General features: G+C 31.9%; 1 protein-coding gene across 1 annotated transcript in view; it reads left to right on the forward strand.

Annotated features, from left to right (window-relative positions):
* Positions 1 to 207: 207 nt before the first annotated feature.
* Positions 208 to 24,999, forward strand: part of LOC125073773 (paired box protein Pax-5) — a 95,600-nt gene continuing 70,808 nt past the window's right edge. Inside the window, exon 1 of the mRNA XM_047684807.1 lies at positions 208 to 327. The gene's annotated coding sequence lies outside the window, so the exon portion shown is untranslated. The remainder of the gene's footprint in view (positions 328 to 24,999) is intronic.

Raw genomic sequence — 24,999 nt, forward strand, 5'->3', positions numbered from 1 at the left:
AGTGGAGAACTGTCAACGCAATCACGAAACTCGTAATGGCCTTTTTCCGCCGTCAAAATTACATACATTTTATATAAGGACTTACATAAGTATGTGTGTGTGCGATACATGGCGGCTAGGCTGCGCGGGAGTCGAATTGTTCCACTCAACCGCATTTGAGTGCTGGAGGCCGACGCGAGCAGACGTGTCGGCGCGCGGACAATAAACAATTTTTATTCTATTTACTTTAGTGTCTGTGTCAGTGTTTTTCAACTGTGAAACTCTAAGTGTTCAAATTGCATATCCTTGTTGGTCTGTTATTTGTAACCGTGTTTTGTTTTTCTCGAGGTATGTTCAATTTTTCTTAACATTATGAAATTTCAGTTGTCCCTTTCGATTGTATTCGGATTAAACCGATAATCGACGTAACTTCAGAGGAATGCGATCAATGGCGAATGATTTATAACTATCGGCTGTTTTCTTATTGGAAACTTATTGTGAAAGAAAATTCCTAATAGGACGTTGCGATCGTATGTAATACGTACATCAAATTTATATTATTATTATAATTATAAGGTTAAAATCGATTCGTTAGAGTTTTTTACAGTATTGAGTTGGTAAAGGTTTCCATTTTTAAATTAAATTAATTCTTAATTTGAATATAAAAGAATCGGTTACAATTTATGTTTCTCATTTCATAATGCCGATACAATGAAATATTAGATTTTTGTTACAAAATAAATTTCAAATCGAAGTAGGGCGTTACAAAGCACCGAACGATTTATTAATTATGTCTTTACGAACGATTCGATTCTAAAAACGCTTCTATGATTCAATATATAATTCATATAATATACCATATAAATTAAAGCAAAATATAATTTTGTAACTATATGTGTTGAATATTTAGACCGTTATAATATCAACATACTATATTCCGTCGGGTAAATGTATTTTGTATTGTTGATAGTGAAGGTTCCCTTACGACTGAATAACGGTATGCCTCCCTTGTATTCTTTACGATATTCCGTTTAATTCTTTATCATCTACATTCGAGAGCGATTTATCTTCTTTCACCTGATACTCATTGTTTTCTATTGCCTAGCTTATCCAAGTCAACTGATCTGTATTTCTTCTTTATTGGTGCTAAAGCATAGTGACCATTGAAATGTCGCAAAACTATTTTGAATTTAAATGAATATTTTTTTATTTTTTTTTAATATGTCAGACGAAATCCCTACCTATTAGTGTACCTTTTAAAATTAATTTTGTTTTATATAATTAGTAAAATGCAAAAAATATTTCCTTATAAAACTTAACTTTGTTAAGATAAAGTAGAATTGCAACTTTAAAACTTAATAATATATAGAATTACAATGGTTATAAGTAATTATTTAAGTAGATATATGTACATATCATCATCATCCTACTGCCACTTTTTACTTGGGGTCGGCGCAGCATGTCTTCTTCTTCCATACTTCTCTGTCGGACGTCAATAAAACTATATACCTTGCTTGCTTGATTATAAAACCTATTTAAAAAAAACGTGTATTTAGTATGATCAAGTTAGACTTACATAATTTTAAATATATAATATTAATTGTATTATATTAGAAAACTTTGAAATATGATTTGACTCTATAAACAAAATATATGTTTATTTAATTAACTTGTTAAGAATAAGTGATATCAATTACTTAACTGTAGGCTGAGGTTAAGACCAACTCGTGGCATGTTACACCCCCAAACTGAAACATGTTTATGTTGCTTGCCTAGTTCACGTGTACCAGTATCAATAAAGGCACAAGGGACATTTCCTATTTCTCGTGGTTGTTGATATAATGGCGTGTTAGTTACAGTTGTAATGTCTTGAGCGGTTACGACTATTTACCATTAACTAAAACATAATTATATGTTCAAATGTTTAAAATGCTGTAGTCACAATCAAAAATGTTTATTCAATAGAGAAGTGTTACTCTTGCTTATTGATAGTCAGAAATCTACCATCGGTTCGGAAACATACACCTCCGATCTGAGATTCTGTTATTGAAACTCAGCGGGTTTAAATGTCATAGTTAATCTCAAACGTTGTGAGTTTAAAATATCCACAAAGATTAATTTGTATGTGCTCATCTTTGTAATAAATTTCGGGCTCGGGAAGGAACACGTCGTGCATGCATGTCTTGAACGTAAACCTTAAACGTGCATTTGTCACTTCTAGTTGAAGTGATGGAATAAGCCTTAAAACTCAGGAAGGAGGCTTTCATCCCACCAATGGAACAATTACAGAGTTTAACTAAAACATTTATATTGAATAAATATTAAATAAAAAAAAAAAAATTGTTGCGTTAAATATTTAAAAAAAATTAAAATTACATAACAAAATATACTTTATTCAAATAGGCACGTTTGAATCATCAATTTACTATATTAAGTGAAGCTACTACCGGTTCAGAATGATTCTACCGAGAAAAACCGCCAAGGAACTCAGTAGTTACTATTTTTTTTTTATGGCATTGGTTGGCAGACGTGCATATGGGCCACCTGATGGTAAGTGGTCACCACCGCCCATAGACAAAGCCGCTGTAAGAAATATTAACCATTCCTTACATCACCTATGCGCCACCAACCTTGGGAACTAAGATGTCATGTCCCTTGTGCCTGTGATTACACTGGCTCACTCACCCTTCTAACCGGAACACAACAATACAGTGTACTGTTATTTGGCGGTAGAATATCTGATGAGTGGGTGGTACCTACCCAGACGGGCTTGCACAAAGCCCTACCACCAAGTAAACAATATACAATACTATTTCCCAACATTAAAAATACAAAGATATTTTAGTTAACTACTATTAAAAATGAGACAAAATATTTACAAAAATTTGAGAAGAACTTAATTAATCACTTAGCTCAATCTAAGTCTTATGTAAGCGTAATAACAATTACTTTATCAATGAATTCAAGTGTGTGACTCAGTGCAAGAGGTCTAGGTTGGCTTTTGTTGAAATTTTCCCATGGAGTATGAATGATGCTTTAAAAACTGTGTTTCATATGGCAATGGCAGGTATTCCTTTAATACCATTTGTTGTATTTTAAAAAGCTTATAGTGTTTTAAAAAGTGTTTAAAGTGCCCAGTGGCTAGAACGCGGCATCTTAACCGATGATTTCGGGTTCAACCCCAGGCAGGCACCACTGAAATTTCATGTGCTTAATTTGTGTTTATAATTCATCTCGTGCTCGGCGGTGAAGGAAAACATCGTGAGGAAACCTGCATGTGTCTAATTTCAACGAAATTCTGACACATGTGTATTCCGCCAACCCGCATTGGAGCAGCGTGGTGGAATATGCTCCAAACCTTCTCCTCAAAGGGAGAGGAGGCCTTTATCCCAGCAGAGGGACATTTACGGGCTGCTAATGCTAATGCTAAAACGTGATTTGATTATGTTTCTATTGCTTGCGTTTCAAGCATTTCATTTCTATTGTATATAATACAAGTATTTGTAATAGATATTTCGATCTTTATTTATAATATATTTACACAGGATGTTTTTAATTGTTGAGGAAAACATGGCACAAAACCTGATATTAACCTGCACGTCTAAGTTGATTTCATAAATTTAATTTTTGTAGTTCCAAAATTGTACAGCCTGTGACTTGTGACGGCAGTTGAAAATTACTTTTGTCGCCACATATGTATATGACTTTATTAGGTAATATATGTATGTATAGTGATATACGTTATATATACGTCGGAGTCTATATTACAGAGATAAAAAGTCTTGGTCTTTTCTGTTATGGAATTGTCTTCCATCTCTTTCTAAAATATATCTCATCTTATCCTGTCTAAATTACAATTCAACTACTTTTATAATACTAGTCCGCAGTGAATTTATTTAAGAGTCCCGATTTAATCCAAGAAGGTTTTACTATAAAACAAATTACAGAATTACAAAAACCAATATAATTATAAATGTGTTTATATGTTTCTGTTTAGTTTGATTCTAAATTCAAATTATTATTCTAAAATTAAATATCTTTATAAACACGATTCTAATTATGACTTCTTATTCAATTAAAAATAAACGAGACTTAAGATTAATTAATTTAATATATTACAGAAATTTATTTATTTCGTTATAATTCTGAACATCATAATTAACCGTTGCAGTGAAGAAATAAATAAGTTTTCGTGAACTTATTTAAGAAATAAAAAAAAATATTAGGCTTAATTAAAAAAAATATTTACTTTAATTATTACATTTGTAAAGTGCCGACGCAAATATCTTTATTATTTTTTAAATAATAATAAAAAAAATCTTTAATTTATAGTTATATGATTTAATTTTTCATCTACGTAATGTGTTTTCATGCATTATTTCCTTTTTAAGTGGGGGGGGGGGTGGAGGTAACTATCAGAAACCGACGGTCTCTTCCCCGTCGTGATGGGATATATAATCGGTTGTAAAATCTGCGGCCTTTTATCCTTCTATTATTTTTAATTACGTCTTACGTCACAATTACACATACAGGTCAATTTCAAGGATCCCTTGATCCAAAATATATAATGTCATCTCAAACGAGAGTAACCTTCTGCCCTATACGTTTCACAGGGCAAAAGTGTATTTAAAATTCAGATACTTTATTTCACTCCTGTGATCGAACGACTGTAAATGCGATCCCTTTCATGGGAGAGGCTGGGTACCAGACTAATAGCTCTACGTACTGTCTGAGGTATATTAAGCGCTGTTAATGACCAAGCTTCAATTACAAACTCTTTTGAATCTATATTAAAAGTAAATTACCATCGGTTCGGAATTTGGTTTCTACCGAGAAGAACCAGCAAGATATTCGGTAGTTACTCGTTTCCAATATTTGCTAAATACACCAACTTGTCAAATATCGAATTCGACAGAGTGACAGTAAGTTTATAATTCACTTCGTCGCGTCGCCGAGAACGGAGGCACCTTTCCTATATTTTTTGTCGATAAAAATAAAAGAAAAACAGACAACAATAGAACGGTAGCACTTTCTAAATGTTCGTTCGTACACGAATTGATTGACGGACATCGAGCGAAATTTATCTTGTAGTATTATTTTTTATTTATTTATATAAACGTGAATTTATTTAAACGCATGAGATTAACCTTTTTGGTTCGAATTCGAGCTGATGAGAAATTTGAATTTGGAATACTCGATAGAATTGAATGAGTCATTGTTAATATACATATTTCATAATAATAGGAATTTTTTTTTTAATTGACACTGAATAAGAACACATCAAAAATGACACGTGACGTAATAAACTTAACGTCATTGAGTTTATGTTATCAAGCAAAACACCACTCAAACAATATAACTGTATAATTTTGGTCTATATTCCCTAGAATATAAATAGTTTTAAATGAACAACAGGGAGTATCAAAATTGACATTATAAATATGCTTTAGATAATATAATATCGGCAATATTTTTTACAAGATCAATGAGTTATAATGATAAATAAAAACTTTGCCACTAGTTGTCGTTTATTGTAACGCAACGTCGATAGCTCTTGTATCTAAGTTCAAATTCCTCAGTTATGGTCGGTCGCCGACAGCTGACTCCACCGACCAGCACGGCGCCGGTGTTTCGCTCTGTGAGTGCACACTATTCATACCTCGATTCATTCACAAACATCACACGATATACGTCACCTATATACGAAAAAATCTACGTCACGAATGAAGACGAATACATACATATATAATAAATCATTTACAAATTTATTTATTTTTTTCTAAGAAAACTTTTGTTTGGTTTTTTGACTATTTATAGTTTAGTAGACATACTATTGGAACATATGTATCTCAGTTCAAACATCGTTGCTTACCAACACGACTTCATAAAGTAGTGTTAAACTGTGATTCAAATGAGTGGTCACGATACCACCGTTTCGGTACTCACCATCGACTTACCACCCGAAGCACGTGGCTCATGGTTCAGTGGAGCAGGACGCAGGACTTGTTTGATTCGCACGATGGCTGCGTACTCACTCATTGGGATACGGAGATTTGGTCCGTTATGTAAACAAAGTTCACTTAAACTTAAATCAATTTTAAATTCTAGGTTTAGTTTATTTTTTTGTCAATTTTACTTTTAAATAACAATTTATTTCCCAATATGCTTTTATAAAACTACAGATCCAGTTAATCTTCCAGTAACATAGCGGGAATACCTCGATAAATAACGAAGTTAAACTGATATAATCATGATACCTATTATATATGTTAGTTCGTAGGGATACTGGGAAGTTACCAATAAATGGAAGTGACCTGATATTCTATGATATATCTATGTAAATCCACATATTATGAAACTTTAAGGCAGATATAAAACTTACGTATCGTGTTTCGCTCTGATGATGAGATCTATCGTGATATAACGTGTTCTCTTCAGATTTTATTTTAAATCATTCATGTTGTCTGCGAAACTTCAGACAACAAAACGTGTCAGTGATATACGTGTATCTACAAAATATAACTCCAATAAGTTTCTAATGCAGCTAAGGTTGTAAACGTCACTATAGTCAATCTACCAAGGCCTAGGCAGAAAAGGCTAGGAAGTCTAGAAGGCCTTTGTCGCATTTCGTACTTTGAACAGCATAAGAAACGAGCTAACTGGCTCCGTGTAGAGCCTGATCTTTTTTCATCCGCGTCGAATTGTCTTTCCCTCTGTTTTTGTGTAAACCATTTAATATTTCCTGTTGATATTACTAGTATTTTAAATATCGAAGACATTATTAATATAAGACAATAAATCATACTATTCATTGGAAATAATAGTCCGGAATAAAAGAGTTCAACGAGTTCGGATATTTTTACCTTGTACTTTTTTTAATCTATCGCTTAAAATAATGTTACTTAGTAATGTTTAAATAATGTTACGTTATGTTGAAATCATAATATTAATATAATATAGAAGTTAGAAATATATAACCTGTATGTTTAAACAAAAATAACATTCCCAAAACCGTATTTATAGTTAAGTGTTTTTATGGCTTAAACGATTCTTATGACGTCACAAATGTACGATTTAAAAGTTTCGATATGAACAAAATTGAAAACTAAATCGTGACAATCTGTCACCAGAATTAAACGGTGGATTAAAGGAATTAACTTCAATTACCAGCTGCCATTAGCGCTTAATAACAGATGAGATTCATTGAACGTATAATAAACATTGTGTCATCTCTTTTTTTCGCATATAATAAATCTTAAGAACAACCGAGATAGAATATATTTTAGTTACAGTATTTAAAATAATTCGAATAAGGCCGAATGTCTCTGCCAGGGTCGTTTGTTAGAGGCGTTATTTCGCTACGGCGGGCAATTGGACATCGCTGAGAACCTTGATAGCAATATCAGAGATGCTACTTATAGTACTAACACTTCTATATGTTAGAAGCATGGTATATTATATTTTGTATTGGAAAGACTTACTTGATATGGCTTAGTACAAGGATGTCTGTTTAGGTAGCATCAAATATGGCTTTAACTCCACCCAAGGGAGATAAGATCTCAGATTCCAAGATTCGTGGGGCATTGGTGGTGGTGGTAAAAAAAAGCAGTGGTAATTTTAATGGGCAGTGAGCACTTACCATCAAGTGTCCCATTAGCTAGTCCGGCTACCTACGCTATAAATGTAAAAAAAGCACAATAGATTATAGAAAAAGAACTAAATATAAAATTTTATGCTTATTATAGTGTCAATGACCTTAGGTTTTATATTTTAATGTATAATCTGTTTCATACAAAGAAATAAATTCGATCTTATATACTTTATATACAATTTTCTAAACCTCCAAATAGTGTTGTGTTGTTGCGCAAAAGCCTGAGTAACCTCGCTTGTAATCGAGATGTCGATAAAAAATCGTTAGTCAACTCTCGACCTCGGTTTTTGCTGGGGATGTTCAGATGGTCATATTTTTTGTTAGATTAAAAGATTATTGGGGTCAGTCAGATTTGGAGTAGGGCCGGGCCATGACTCTATTATTAAAAACTAAAAATAAGGTTAATGGAGAATTTTCTATTATTTATTTTTAGACCAAATTTGCCATATTTTTTTTTATACTTACCATTGTTGACAATGGCAAATTTTATATTAAGGTTGACATGCAAAAATTTTGTATTCGTACATACATAAACAAAATATATATGTGTCTTATTGCAAAAATGTATTAAATAGTTGTGTGCCATAAATAAAATATTTAACAATTTATAAGTGAAATAAAAATGCTTCCGTAAACAGCTATGAATCAATTATAATTAATTAAAAATACAATTAGGATTCTAAATATGATCGAAAAAGTATTTATTAACATATTATTATTATTATCTTCCTTGCCTACCTTATAATATAAAGGGCGTTTAGTACAGAGAAGAAAGAAAAAACAATGAAAGGTTTTCGAGCTGAGCTGGTACTGGTTAGAACACGTGACTATGGGTTCTAAGCTCGGGCTAGCAGCAAGTACTTCACCAGTGAGTTTTCATGTATTGATATTTTATCTCGTGCTCAGTGAAAGACAACATCGTGGGGAAACCTCCCTGTGTTGAATGCAAATCTACCATTGATATAGTGTGGTGGAATAAAACCTTCTCAAAAGAGGTTTAAGCCCAACAGTGTACCATTTATAACCATTAACTTTTTTACTTTATAATAATGGAGGAAGATAAACTCGTTTATAAATGTATAGTAAAGCAAATTCTCGCTTTATTCTCGTGCCGCCATTTTTGTGTTAATATATTTTCAAGTGTGATCGTTGTCTCGAGTCGAGGTTAGGCCAAGTTCAGATAAAAAGCTTGAGCGATTATCAATGGTCAATTTTTTTTTTAATTTTTTCACAATTCCATTTTACGTTTAAATTTAAATGTGAATCGACATTGACGTTTTTTGATGTTATGTAATTTAATTTGTTTGAGTACGGTTGTTATTATTTTACAGTTCCGAGCGGTTTCACGGTAAGCGTTACTGCTCCACCCGCTTGGGTGGCAGCATGCTATATAATCTTAAACTTTTTTTTCAATTAGAGCCTAGATGACCCAGTGCTTCAGTGTTGAACGCGTGCATCTTAACCGATGATTGCAGGTTCAAACCCAGGCAAGCACCACTGAATTTTCATGTGCTTAATTTATGTTTATAATTCATCTCGAGCTCGGCGGTGAATGTAAACGTCGTCAGGAAACCTGCATGGGTCTCATTTCAACGAAATTTTGCCACATGTGTCTCCACCAAAATGTTCTAATATTTTTTTTAATCCGATTGTTAGATCTTGAGATTATTTCAAATAAAAAATCTTTTCTGTCTTCTCTTGAAAAAATTTTTTTTTTTGGATACACTTCACTTTCGTACTAAGTAAGGCTTCTTATTATTCTTCATACGATGATGTACGCTTACTATCAGATTTCCGGCTGTAGAAAAACAACAATTCAAAAAGGGAAATATTGTACTCGGAGTCTAGAACATACAAAAATCTTATTGGAATGTAATGTGTGTTGAAAATTATAAACTCCATCGTTTATAGCGAACGATATGATCAAGTCATTAAAATTCACATAAAAAATAATTCCATGGTCCGATTTAAACAACATCCTTTCCTGAGGGAAATCCATTTTACTCGCTCCCATTTCCCATGGACTGACAATGGTGCGCGGGCGCAGACAAAATGGCGGGCGCTGACGTCACTCCGGAAACGGCTCCGTTTTGAATTTGGAACGGTCGAGCGAGCAATGGCGGAACATCCGGCGAAGACGTTACAATGAGTGCGCGCGCGACGGTAAAATTATTATAGATCAATGATTATGTATGGATCTGATCTAGTTTTAGAGTGAGCTGATTGCCGACTTTGTATAAAATACTTAAATTAAAGGTTATTATATGATATAGGTTAGGTGTACGGACAAATGCGCCAAATATCTGACAAGTGGTCACTACCCCCCCCCATAAACACTAGCGCTGTAAGAACTGTTCCTTACATCGGTAATGCACTACCAACTTTGGCAACTAAGATGTTATGTTCCTTATTTCTGTAGTTATCCTGGGTCACTAATCCTTCCAACCGGAACCCAAGAATATTGATTACTGTTTGACAGTAGAATATGTTATGAGTGAGTGGTAGCTACCCAGACGGGGTTGTACAAAGCGCTACCACCAAGTAAATTTCTTATCAAGTAATTTATATAATACTTAAATATAAAGCCGCGTTACATAAGATACTCGGTTATATGTTTATACTAAACGAGCATAAGTAATTGAACGGTCGTTAATTCTCTAATATTTAAAATATAATTGAGACTTTCTATTGAGATATATCGTATGTGACGTATCCTATCACGCCGCTCCACTACAATTGTGATACACATATGACAGATTTTCATCCGGCACAGCTTCACTAAATTAATTTTAATAAACAAAAAATATATACATGTTTATAAAGGAAACTACCGCGGAACACGTCTAAGTCAGATTTAATTCTGACTTAGTAGGACACGTGTATCCTAGCTGCCTTGGAAATGCGTGCTGGGTTTATACGGACGTTTATCTCCAACAGCTTTGTCCGAAAAATTTTAATATTTAACATAGAATAAGTTTAAAATAAATATAGTATTTAACGCTTAAAGGAAATTAGTAACTATTGATTTTCCGATTGCTAGATATATACTTTTTTTTTAATTTAATAATATGACCGAGAAGGTTTAATGTCAGAAAACTTTATAGAATAGTTCGGATGATGAATCGTATTGTGCGAACATTCATAGCGGTGTAAATAATGACTGGAAATGGTAAACAGACCGCTAATCGGTGCGGTTAGCGCGAGTGACGAGCGAATATCAATTGTATCGATAAAAAACTTCGCCGTATCTCATGATTATTTCGTCGATAAAACGGATAACACTACATTATGAGTGATTTAATAAAATAATGTTATACTAAACAATATATTGTTCTGAGAAATATTATTCGAATAGAAACCTCATAATTAAAATCTTAATATTTTGACGCTCCTTAAATGTATATCACCTGTCGTTGTTAAGCATCTGTCGATAATTGAGGCGCATCACTATGTAATTGTAACAGCAGCTACTCGGAATTAGAAAATACAATATTAGGAATCGATTTCTTTTATTATTCTTTAATAATGCAATTTGTATAAAGACATTATCGATACTGGAATCGATTTTGACTATTACGTTAATAAAATAATTAAAATTGTAATTTAAAAAGAAATCTACGTACAAAATACGAAATAAAATCATTATTTTTATAGCCTTTTTTATATTTTTTTATTAAATAAAAATATAAAAATAAATCTTTATAACCCAACGGTAGAACATTTATAATATACAAGTTGTCGTTCGCGGCTTCGCTCGCGTTTTAGGGGTTGATCATAAGGTATTAGGTATAAAAAAAAATAGTTAGCAAGTTATTCTTACCAAATCTCATAAAATTCGGCCTAACAGGCAGTTACTTTCGCATTTAAGTATAATATTAGTATACATTATGGATTTATAATTAATTTGTAATAAATTTATTATTAAAATCTCGCTGTTTTATAATATTTATTTAAATTGCATTCCGATCGTCGTGTGTAGGTCAAACCGCGGGACACCTGCCATCGTGAACGTTAAGACCGCAACTAAAAGATTCGTTCATTGCATACGATTTTATCCGGGAAAAAAAAAAAACATCTTGATATATACGAATGCGTTCGTCATTTACTTAAACTGTAAATTTAACCCTTGCGTTTTAATTTGGTGTTATTATATCTTGTATTATATAAACAATTTATATATTAATTAACCAACAGTCGGTATTTAAAAAAACATATATTTATGTCATATTTTTTCCTTCTAAATTTAATCTTGCTGCGAATACATCAATACCACAAAACCAATAGTGTATATCGGTAGGAAGCACGTCAACTATTAAGGGTCAAATGTAAAAAGGCACGTTAAAACTTAAACAGACATAAATTGACAAGGCTGTATATTGTTTATAAAATGAAGATGAAACTGTTCGTCTGTTCTCCATCTAACGGTATTGTAAACATTTAATATAACCACAGGAACCGAAGCTGAGTTTGTCCTAGACTGTAATTTAGGCAAGATCTAGGTTACGGTCTGTCTGCCTGAGGCTTGCCTCTCTGCTTTTAATGCACATTCTAGAATGATTTATTGTTATCTGTTTTTATGTATCGATAATTATTATTATTCTTCTAAAAAGGTTTTATATAAAACTTTTTTTTTTTAATTAACTCTCAATTAATGAAAATAATCTTAACATATTTAAAAATTACTCAATTTTAAACTCTAATACAAGGTATTAAAGACTTATATATCTATTTTTTAATTTGTTAGTGTTTGTGTTAAACAGCTGATCGCAGGGGTTGTATTTTAATGGCAATAACGGATCTGGACACCTGACAGGTCTAAGGTCTGATGACCCGCATGGGAAAAGGTTTTTACATTCCGTCTTAAGGATTTAAAGGAGTTTATATATTGCTATAAAATTTTATTTTTGTTTAGATCAATTAATGACCTCTTTCTTTTGTGCATAAGCAAGACAGCAATCTATAATTTGAAATAAATGTGCTCGAAGTCATTCTAAACGAAATCTACAAACAAAAATATATTGAGAAAATAGAAAGTAAGAAAAAAGTTTGACATTGGCTGTATGACATAAGTTTATTTAACCATTGGATAAATTCAAAAAAAAAACCTGTCAATTGTTTCCCGCCAAATCTCAATTCCGTTACAAACGGTAATTACGGGAGGTATATTTTTTCTATCGCTTTCCGTATCATTGTCATCGCAGGAAGTGACTGCGCCCTTATAATTGAGCGTGATACACACGTGCCGAATATTTGAATAAAAAGAAGAAAAAAACTAATTTTCAATGATGGCAGCCTAAACTAAACACATGTTATATTTAAATATCGCTTTTAGGGATCCCTTTACTGAAATAAAACCTATTTAATGACTTAATATTATTTTTAAACTAAATATGATTTGATTTTTTTTATATCATTTTAAAATGTCTAATAAACATTTATATTTCCTAGAAGTTTTATGTTTTATGAAGAATATTACTTAAAAATCGTTCAACCTTGACCGGCTGTTCGAAATTTAAATTTAGAATAAGTAAATTCATTGTTATCTGTCGAATTGTCGATTTTGTATAAAAAGATAAAAAGCTATTATGTGCTCAATGCTACGGATCTTAGAGTTTATTATGGAATGCACATTAGTTTCTACTATTTACGGCTTTGAATATTTAATGAATAATTGAATTTTGTATCTTATTACAATTATCTTAGAGTTTGGATTCATTTATAAAAACAGACGTTAATATATAAAAATAATATTAGTGATAATCGTCTATGTAACAATTTAATACCTAAATCCCTTAAAGTAACTTTCTCACTCAGTATTTGAACTTTTTTATAACTTCACGAACTTCAAATATTAATTAAATTAAATTATAAGATAAATATCAATTTATTAAACTTACGTCTTATAGACAGAGAAATACGGAATATGGATTACATGAATAGGTGGAAATTCCTTCTATGCGATTCTGTAACAATTCACTTCGATTTACACTCGTAATATTTTGACAATCGACTTATGTCAATGACGTATATAATATTCTAATATTTCACGCTTACATTGATAATGTCTATGGAAAGTGGTGACCACTTACCATCAGGTGGTCCATTCACTAGTGCGTCTCTTGTCTGTAGATACCTAATTCGACTAAGATCAGTATGACCCATGCCATACACTTTTTTTACTGTTGTTTTAGCCGTTGATGTTGTTGTTGTGCATCCGATATTTTTTAAAGCAATATCAACAATCTGATAAAAAAAATGATAAGTAGTTTATCTTGAATATTTATTGTTTATTAAGAAAGTACTTCATTAAAAAATTCTTCGTATAAAACCTTTATATATTATCGCCATTTAAAACATCTATGAAGGTTAACAAACCTATACGACCTGCGCTGACATTTGCCGCCCGTTAAAAAAATCACGCGAACCACGTGGTCGTACACCTGTGTCGTTTATACGTGGGTTACAGATAAGGCGAATATATGTATATTCCATATGAAATTGCAGATTATTTACAAGAAAAATCATTTTTTTATGTTTTATTTTTTTTAAATATATTTCAAGAGGAAAATACATTTGAATAAAGAAGTAGTTTTTTTTCTTCTTAATATTAATAGTTCGTTATGTCTGACCACGACATTATAGTTGTTTTCGCTAATCGCTCGCCACCCTTTTATTAATGGCGTGAAATTCTCAACGACTTTAAAGCTGGTATTACTAAAGTTTATTACAATAAATTATTAGTGTTATCTTTATCAATTGTTTTTTGCGCATAAATAGAGTTGAGTTGAGTTGAACGTTACTCATGATAAATTTTGAATTTATCATGAGTAACGTTTGGCTGAATAAAATGACACTAGTAGACTCTTTTTCAATTGGATATCATATATTTTTTTAATAGATAGGATGACTAGCACCACCACGCGCCACCGATCTTCGAAACCAAGATGTTATGTCACGTGTGTGTACGCTCCTTAATTTATTTAACACAATATTTTTAACCGCAATTTTTTTTTTTATATATTTTTTTCTTTATCTACTTCAAATAAAATACCTGTTTCTATGTTTAAAAATATTTTTTATAAAATAAATAATCATAGATAAAAGTATACACTAATGGCAAATATATAAATAATCTTATAAAACATTTTCATACCGTTATGACGTAATAATTATGAGTTAATAGGAAAAATAAAAGTTTACAATGTATGATTATAGCAATAGCAATCCCTTTTCCGCCACAGGGCTGTCGCTAATTCCGTTACAGGGCTGTCACTTAAAATAATTTAAATAAATTTAAATATTTCACCCGCGTAACAGGTGATGAATTAACGTGGGAATTGACTTTAATTTACATTTATATTTAATTAGCATAACTGTCAAAAATATGTAAAAAAAAATATTACGTTCGGTGGCTCTTTTAGCAAGTCTATTCGGATTGATATCAGTTAGCTATCAGATTTTTTCTTTAAGAAGGCAGAAGTACCTTGGGAACTAAGATCTGTGTTTATCTTTCTTATGCCTGTACTAACACCCAACCATCAAACCGGAACAAAATATTGTTACATTATATCGACTTTTTCTGTTAGAACAAGATACTGAACATCTTAATTAATTAATTCATAAATATCCCTTAAATAATAAAAATATAGTACAATGAAAAAAGGTTTATAAAAATAAACGGAAAAATATAAAAAAATCTATTAACGTTTTTGTGCATAAAATTATTACAAAAAAAAAAAATGTTCTCATCATAACACTTAATAGGAAGGCAAGTCACAATCTTTAAGTCATACTATAAATAAAAATAAAAAATATTTTTTTAAATTATTATTTACATACAACTTGAACATATGGCGCTTGTACTTAAGTAAGCTTAGCTTAAGATTATTATTGACCCAGTGGTTAGAACGCGTTCATCTTAACCGATGATTTCGGGTTCAAACCCAGGCAGACACCACTGAATTTTCATGTGCTTAATTTGTGTTTATAATTCATCTCGTGCTCGGCGGTGAAGGAAAACACCTGCATGTGTCTAATTTTATTCCACCAAACCGCATTGGAGTAGCGTGATGGAATATGCTCCAAACCTTCTCCTCAAAGGGAGATGAGTCCTTTAGCCCAGCAGTGGGAAAATTTAAAGGCTGCTAATGCTAAAAAAATGCTAATATATAGCATATAGTAATAATAATAATCACGCTATGAATCGATCAACACTACCTAGATTATTGAATGAACGCTGACTTTGGTCTCACCCGAGATAGCACTCTATAGCTTACTTACGTATACCTACTCCAAGCATATTCGGATATTATAAACTGCATATTCAAAATTAAAAAGTATAAAAAATTATCATTCTCAATTTATCCTACTGAATAATGATTTATATTTTTTATTTCTAATTTTACGAAAAATGTATTAAAAAAAATAAATCAATCAAAATAAGTATGCTTAAATAAAACTAAAAATAGGTGATCGAAGTAGGGCGCAAGTCTAAAAACATTTATTATTGATCTGTTCCTTATCTGTGATAATGACCACAGATAAGGAACAGGATTCCCGCGTTTAGGCGCGAACACGTGCCGAGCCGTTACGTCAGGTGCCACCCCCACCCCTCTCAACCCCTCGCAGGTGGGTGTAACGACCTACAGGTTAACGAACATTGTTTTTTTTTTTATATTTTATAATCAAGTGATTATTCCTGTCTTGGGGTAGGTTCGGTTCAAAGTGACATTTGGTCTTGAAGTTAGGTTTGTGTAGGTGACGGTTAGAAACGGCTGTCGACTTATTTTATACGAACCGATTTGTCTGGGTCTTGTTTGTTTGTATATTGTATATAAATATACAGTTTTATACTTAAAATAACAGTCACTTAAAGTAACAAATGTACAACGACTGGTCTGCGGAATCATCTCGATTGAGCAGAAGGCTAAAGCTTATACGACCAAGATATTTTTTTTTTATAGGGTTCCTTAAATTGTGCTATTATGATAACATATTATCCTTTTATAACTTTTAAAACAATACAGTTGAAGCCTAGCATGCATGATATCTCTAAGGGTATGCATGATATCTAGAAGGGTATGGGTTCAAATCTGGATAAGCTCTATTGAATTTTCATTTTTTTTTTTTTTTAATTATACATATCATATTCGTCTGTAGAAACAAAATCAGTTTATATATTTATATAATACAGATAATGTATATAAATATTGTAATCGTGAATCTCCCGCCTAATCAGCTATTATTATTTTTCATTCATAGCAATGATTTTCCTTACGCTTTTACTACAAGTAATATTACTATCAGTGCTGACTATCACGCAGGTCAGTGACCTCACTTAATTGCTAAGCTATAACACAATGATGGGAAAGTCATCGTTTCATTAATTAAACAATACACGGGCTATCAATGATGTTTTAATAAATGACGATTCATTTTTTATTGTATAATTTATTACCATCGGAAGGACTTTATAGTATTAACCATTACATAAAAACTTCAGGGATGGCCCAATGGTTGAAATAATGTAATTGGGTTCAAATTCGACGATGCTCCACTAATTTGTGATTCATCTTATGGTGGTGATGAAGGATGAGCGGTATACGTTGGATAAAATACAAAATATATACACCACCTTAAAATGAAACATCGTGACGTATGAACTCCAAATATTCCTTATCAAGATAGACGAGTTTTTTCGTTTTGTTTTGCAGGTTATTTAATTGTAATAAAATTATGACGTTTATATATTCTAAGAGAGAGATGATGAATCAGATAAAATGGTGTGAATTAAATGACATATCTAGTAAATGTAAATACTTCACACACAAACTCGTAATATACGGTATAGTCTAGCATCATCGAATCGACCATACCTCGTGTAAAATTGAGTAGAGACTAAAATACAAACAAAACAATTGAAGAAAAAAATGTGATAGAACTATTACGAGCTTTCAAGATCTAGTTCAGAACCCATGTCAAGATCACGAAGCGTAAATGTAACCCAGTAACGATAGCTTCCCACGCAGTCAATGTCGGGGTCGTGAGAAGACGACCACAATGCTCTGTAACATTATGTCATATAGTAGTAACCGCGAAAGGAAAAATACTTTCGTTTGTTGCTTGGGAATGGGGGTGGCGATTACATCACCTGATGTTCACCGGATTACAGAACTTTTGAGTTTTGTTTAGCGTAAGAACTGGTGGATTTTAATGGCCTGAGTGATTTTTCTTTTTATATACCCAATAAATATAATTTGAGGATATGTCCAATGAAGAATTGTTTCCGAATTGATTACCTCCAAACATCCTCGAGAATCCTTATGAGATCTATTTTACTAAATTTAAACGTAAATTAAGATATCACGTCTTCTGTCGCCGATATTCGTTCACGAAGTTAGAGCACGTTAACGAGGCATATTCGAGGTTTTTTTAGTTTATTTAGATAAATGAAAGGAATTTTCTATATAAAAATATCATTGAAACAAACTTGATCTGAGAAAATGTTATACTATTTAAATATTGAAATGTTTCAAAGATGATCTACTACTTACGCCATAATGTAATTGACGAACACGGTAAAAATTAGCAAATGACCTAATAAACCTTCGAGGCGATATTTGCATAGACAACATCCCTCAAGTATATATCTGCACTGTATCTGTATCTTTTGGATACAAGCCACGCACCATTTATTTAAGCAACAAACATCAATATTTAGCTGTGACTGATAATTATTGGGACATGAGACCTTCGTTCCAATGATCTACGTGAAAGGACTGAGATGCCAGTGTCTGTGAATGACGGTGACTCAGTGACAATAACACTGCAAATATATTTTCCTTATATGAATAAATAAAAAGAAAACATAAAGATTTGTATGGAACGTTTGAAAAACTTATCGTAATACATTTAAGGTTTTCAATTTTGAATAAGAAAAATACGAAACAATTCATTTGAGGCACGAATACACATTTACAATAAAGGTGTACATTTGACAAAAAAGGACAAAGTACATAATACGTAGTTTAAACAAAAAAACTACAACAAAAATAAACTTAAAAATAATGTAGCACGTAAACATCTAGACTTAATCCGGGTAATTTTGACGGATGCAATATTGACGATAATGGACTATAAATTGTATGATGTCGGGCCTTTAGACATAACAGCTTTAACCATTGCAAAATCAACTTTAATGTCTAAATCTCAAGGAATATTTTAGATTGAAATGTTAACAATACCATTGGTCATATTTATCAATTTTACATCAAATAAACTGGTATATGGTGATGCGTTTGGTTTACTTGGTTCAAGGTCATCCTTGGTAGCGACACTGGAATTTTATTCATAAAGCAGTGTCTAGACTATGACAACCGTCAATTAACCCAGCTTATCTGCTTCCATTGTTCTATTATATCCAACTACTTCACTGTTCGTAATAGTCATTTTTATATTTTTGATTAAATTGGATCTTTTATCTTTGGCCAAATGATTGTGCTTCGAAAACGCTGGTTGGTCGAATTGACTCATTTGATTTCAATTTTAATGGTCATTGGTCGGTGGCTTCCGATGATGCAATAAGCGACAAATGAGAGTTCAGATTAGTCGAATTAGTTATTCCGATTTGAAGCAACGTTTCAAAAAAAATTTAGCTACTCTGGGAGGTTCTTCAAATTCATAATCCGATGAAACAGCATTTTTGACATGACGTGCTCCGTTTGAAACTTCGGTGTTTGTGGCCAGTAAGCTATCCATTACTTACAGAAGTCAGTGTAATAATACTTACTTGGTGGTAGAGCTTTGTGCATACCGTCTGTCAATACTTTGTATTGTTGAGTTCCGGCTTGTAGGGTGAGTGAGCCAGGCACGTGGGACGTAATATCTTAGTTTGTTTATTTGTTTATTTGTAAGTACCCACTTACCAGATATTCGACCGCCAAACAGCAGTACTCAGTATTGTTGTGTTTTGGTTTGGAGGGTGAGTAAGCCAGTGTAACTATTGGTACAAGGGACATAACATCTTAGTTCCCAAGGTTGGCGCATTGGTGATGTAAGGAATGCTTAATATTTCTTACAGCGCCATTGTCTGTGGCGGCTGTGACCACTTACCATCAGGTTACCCATTTGTCCGTTCGCCTATTTCATAAAAAAAATAGTTTCATATAAGGAAGACGTTTCTTCGTGCAATAAACAAGAGCAGTTAACGAACAACTGTTTCCCACTTGTTAGCGGAAATTGTCTTTAAATATGCGCATTTAATCAAATAACCCTAAACTACAATTGTCAGTCACGCAATGCAAGCTCATGGGGTGAGTATGACCATCGGCATGCGGGGGTTTAGCTAATGGGGTCATATTAAACGATTATCATATTAACTATGGGAATTTTCACGTTAATGCATTTGAATTATAATTTTTTTAGGGTTAGGTAGGAAATCATTTGAACTTTAATGGTTAATCGGTACATTCAAATAAATTAATTTACTTTTCAATCGCATGCACAATTAATATGTTATTTAAAAAATGCTAATATTATATTTTCCAAGACGATTGGCTTTTTCTCTTCTTAGTATTGATTTTAGCATATTATATATTTGGTATTATTAATATTGGTTATTTGGTATCAAATAATATATTTTAAAAGATTTTAATTTTAAAAGTTCATTTATTTTTTAATCATACAATTACACCCAATTAAAAATCTATGATTAAAAATTACTTGGGGGTAAAACGCCCCGATTGCTTACATTTTTTGACGTGCGCTTGCGCAGGGGTCGAGTCAAATGTACCGGAAAATTGCTATTGTTTACGAAATAACTCATTTTTCATGTAGTTTTTGTTTTTTTTATTTTTGTCGGATTATCGTCACGCTCCAGTGGTAATTGAAGGGTTAATGTAAATGTTGAAACGTTTTAAACTATTTTAGAAATTTTGTTTGTTAAAGTTCTATTGTGGTGAGAACACGTACATTTTAACCGAAGATTGCGGGTTCAAACCCAGGCAAGCACTATTGAATTTTCATGTGCTTAATTTGTGTTTATAATTCATCTCGTGCTCGGCGGTGAAGGAAAACATCGTGAGGAAACCTGCAATTGTCTAATTTCAATGTAATTCTGTCACATGCCAATCCGCCAACCCGCATTGGAGCAGCGTGGTGGAATATGATCCTAACCTTCTCCTCAAAGAGAGAAGAGGCCTTCACCCAGTAGTAGGAAATTTACAGGCTGTTACTATACTAAAGTTCTATTACAATGAAAAATAAAGTGACATTAGAGGCCGAGATGACTCGATGACGTCATTCTAACCAAAGATTCGTTCAAATCCACAGAAGCATCTGAATTTACCTGACAATCAGTCACTATTACTCATAGACATAGAGATCTTTCACGTTGTCAATACCCCACTAGCCTTGCTAACTAAAAACTTATTTCCACTGTGTAATGACAATGGTTCAATCACGCATTAAACCGGAACCCAACATTAAAAATTAGTGCTGTTCAGTTTTAGAATTAGTGATAATTGACACCTACTACCTATTTAGCACACCAAACGTGCAAAATGTAAAACCCGATGTACTTATCAATGGGGAATCGATGGATCTAGTTGAAACAACTGAATTTCTTGGCCTTACTCTTGATGCCAAATTACAGTGGCTCCCCCATATAAACGGATTGGCGGGTAGACTGAGTTCTGCGGCATTTGCGGTCAAAAAAATTAGATTATTTACCGATGTTGATACGGCTCGCCTAGTTTATTTCAGTTACTTTCACAGTATAATGTCGTACGGTATTATGCTTTGGGGTAACGCAGCCGCTATCCATACTATATTTGTGCTGCAGAAGAGGGCTATTCGCGCAATCTATAACCTGGGAGCCAAGGAATCTTTGAGGTATAAATTTAAAGAAATTAAGATATTGACTGTTGCTTCTCAATATATATTCTGTAATGTTTTGTATGTACGGAAAAATATTAATGTTTTTATGAGAAAATGTGATTCTCATAACGTTGGTACAAGGAACAAACACAATCTTGTTACTCCTGTTACTCGACTGCATAGAGTCAGTAACTCTTTTGTGGGGCAATGTATACGCTTCTACAACAGGATCCCAGAAAGCGTTCAAAATGCTTCTGTTGCGAAATTTAAAAAAATTGTTAAGGAACGCTTGTGTGCGAAAGGTTACTATACAATTAGTGAGTTTATGTTTGATAGCACACCTTGGGAATGAAACGATCGCCTCCTGGCTGTTTCTACTCATATATAATTATGTATATAATTAATTTGACGTAAAAAAAAAAAAAAGTCCCGCTGAGTTTCTTTCGCCGGTTATTCTCAGGTCAGGGTGTTTTCTTTTCCGAACCGGTGGTAGTGTTTAACTTGACAATCAATAAGAAAGTGTAATACTTCTATATTGAATAAAAGAATTTGAGTTTGAGTTTGAGTTTACTTACACGTGATTGTACATACCCCATACATATACCTACAATGGGAGTCATATTTCTTTATAAATACTTTATAAATATAATACCATGAATTAAGTGTATGTGATATATATTAAAGTAATTTTTATTTCGGTCTAAAGTAATTATATACAAATCGTATTCATTTAAAAAATCCATTTAGCCTGTCCTTGGGATACTTACGTCATTAATAAGGACAGGTTTCCACTGAAACGAGTTACCGGTAGGGTGTACATGGTTGCTATAGTTTGTGAGACTGGGCGAGATAAATTACGTGTCTCATTTATCGGAATCGTTCGTTGATTCGTTCACTTGAATATGTGGCTGGGGTTATAGTTAAGGTGCATTGATAGCAATAGTTTATCTCATTCATTTCGTTCACTCACTCATGCATATTGTGTAAATTGACTGGAACTATCGCGCGATTATTATTAGGCTACATTATAAAGACTTTCTTAAAGTTATTGTACGTTTATTGTATTGTGTTAATTACTATTCAATTTTGAACAGCTTATCAATATCTGTACTATAGTTTAGCTTTTAACATTGATACTTTTAAATATTTAGTTTGGGGATAAAATAATATGCTTCAGTCATATGACAACATTAATTATTATTATACCTCAATTATGTTTATTATTCGAATTACAGGGTTTGAGGTTTCCTTCAAAAGGCAAACTAAAACTTGCACAGAGCACTCGCTGTTTAAACTTTATATTAAATTATTGAAGAATAAACAATTTTTTAAGCATTAACAGCATGTAAGAAGAAATTTATTTCTTCTTACATGCTGTTAATGCTTAAAAACATACCCCACTGCTGGGGTAAAGTAAAGTAAAGTTAAGCCTTTATTTTATTTCTTCTTAACATTTATATGTTTTTTTATTTAAAATTCAGTGTGTTCAATAACTAGAGACGTAAAATTACAAAATTTAATCTAAATATTAGATTTAATACATATGTACTTACATATCTATTGAGTTGTATGCCACAATTATTCTCATAAAAGTATAATATGTGATTATTTGCTATTGAAAAAAAAATATATATTTTAAAAACAACAGATATTTAAGAATTATGTCATGAAAAATACGTAAAAAATATATTAAAAAGGTGTAACAAAGTATGGTCACCCTGAGCATAATTAAATGTACCTTTGTCTAACATTTCGGTTTGAAACAATTGCTCGCAGTTCAATGTCGTTGTTTTTGTCCATGTGAGAATCCCGCCATTTTAACGCAGCCATCTTGATTTTATCAGGATGATGAATAAAATGATTAAAGGATATTAAACTTTAATATGATTCATGTATTTATATTTTCCGAAACGTTTTTTAAGCTGATTTTTAATTTGGATGAACTGAGACTACATTCATGTTTATATATGAATTTATTTTTTTATATATATTCTGTATTATATAAATTATTATTCCGTTTAATCTGTATGTAGTGTTACCATCATAGAGAATATTATTTTTTAAGTATATAACTTATATTATTATTAATGTTGCCATCATGATGGTGACTATAATTCCGGGTAGGATAAATTATATTGCACAAATCCGTACCTGACAACACAGTTAACTTGTCAACTTTTAAAGCGTTTCAGCTTTACGCCTCAAGATTTGAACCACAGGCCGTACACTTATAAGCTAGTCACTGAACCAAAAAAGCGAGTTTTTTTATTTTAAATTGTTAGTGAATAAAATGATATTAACAAAGGAAGTTTGTAGCCATTTTTAATTCATATTGCGATGAATCATTTCATTTTTCGAGTTTGCAACTGTAATTTATCTTCTTTAAACGTAATGAAATATTCTATCTGTACCGATAATGTTTGAGCCTCACCTGGTTGAAAATAAAATACATTTTTAAATAGAAAATAAAGTAATACAAAATTGAAGATTATTTTTTTTTTAAATAATTTATTACAAATACTGGTTTTAAATTTATTCGTGTAACGTAAATAAGAAACATTATGTAAGTTGATAAATAATGTAAATAATATAATCTACTTTATCAGTATGAAGTGTAGTTATTAGTAGGTTTGCAATTTATTTAATTTTTATGATTAAAACTCTTAGGATTTATGTTATCCTGGTAGATTAAATTTTATATTTATTTTCGCAATAAATAAAAACTTTTTAGAGTTTTTTTTTTTAATTTAAATTTTCAATTTGAATTTCGAATTATCCCAATAGCTTACATTATTCATGACAATATAGTGTGAGTATAATTTTATACAACAAAAACTTATCTCACCTTCGAACATGTAAAAACGGTATGTGTATTTATATCACATGTATGTATATTATATACAGTTGTGACGTATTAAATGAAACAATCCAATAAATATTCCGTTTCCAATAGTCACTCTCCAATTATTTGCATTTGTCCGTTCGAATTTCCTCGATTATTCTAAGACGTTTGTAGCTAATACGTCAAATGACTTAAAGGCTTAAAACTACATTTTATATTAACCAAGAACTGTAATATTTCTTTTCATATTTTCGAATGTAAATCTTCTAATGCTATATTATTAAAACGCACTCATTGTCTGGGTGTCAAAGTGTATCGTTGTTCCCACGACATTATATCGTTAGAGATATTTTTTTCTTCACCTCAAAAGTGACAAACATCTGTTTAGTGGCGAAGGCCTTTGGGGTTTCTGTTAATGTATATTTATTAAATGTTACATTTAATAAACTTACTTACCTAAATATATGTTAGGTAATGCAATTAAATAGCTTAAGTTAATTTGCAAATGAAACTTTTTTATTATTTTTCCACAAAAAAAGGCTGGATTAGCATATAGTTCTCATAGATACCACCACCACTGATAAACATGATCGCCGTAAGAACATTCAGGTTCACTCACAAAATAATACTAAGTATTGCTGTTTGATAGTAG

This window comes from Vanessa atalanta, chromosome 25 (assembly GCF_905147765.1).
Source record: "Vanessa atalanta chromosome 25, ilVanAtal1.2, whole genome shotgun sequence".
NCBI classification, from domain to species: Eukaryota; Metazoa; Arthropoda; class Insecta; order Lepidoptera; family Nymphalidae; genus Vanessa; species Vanessa atalanta.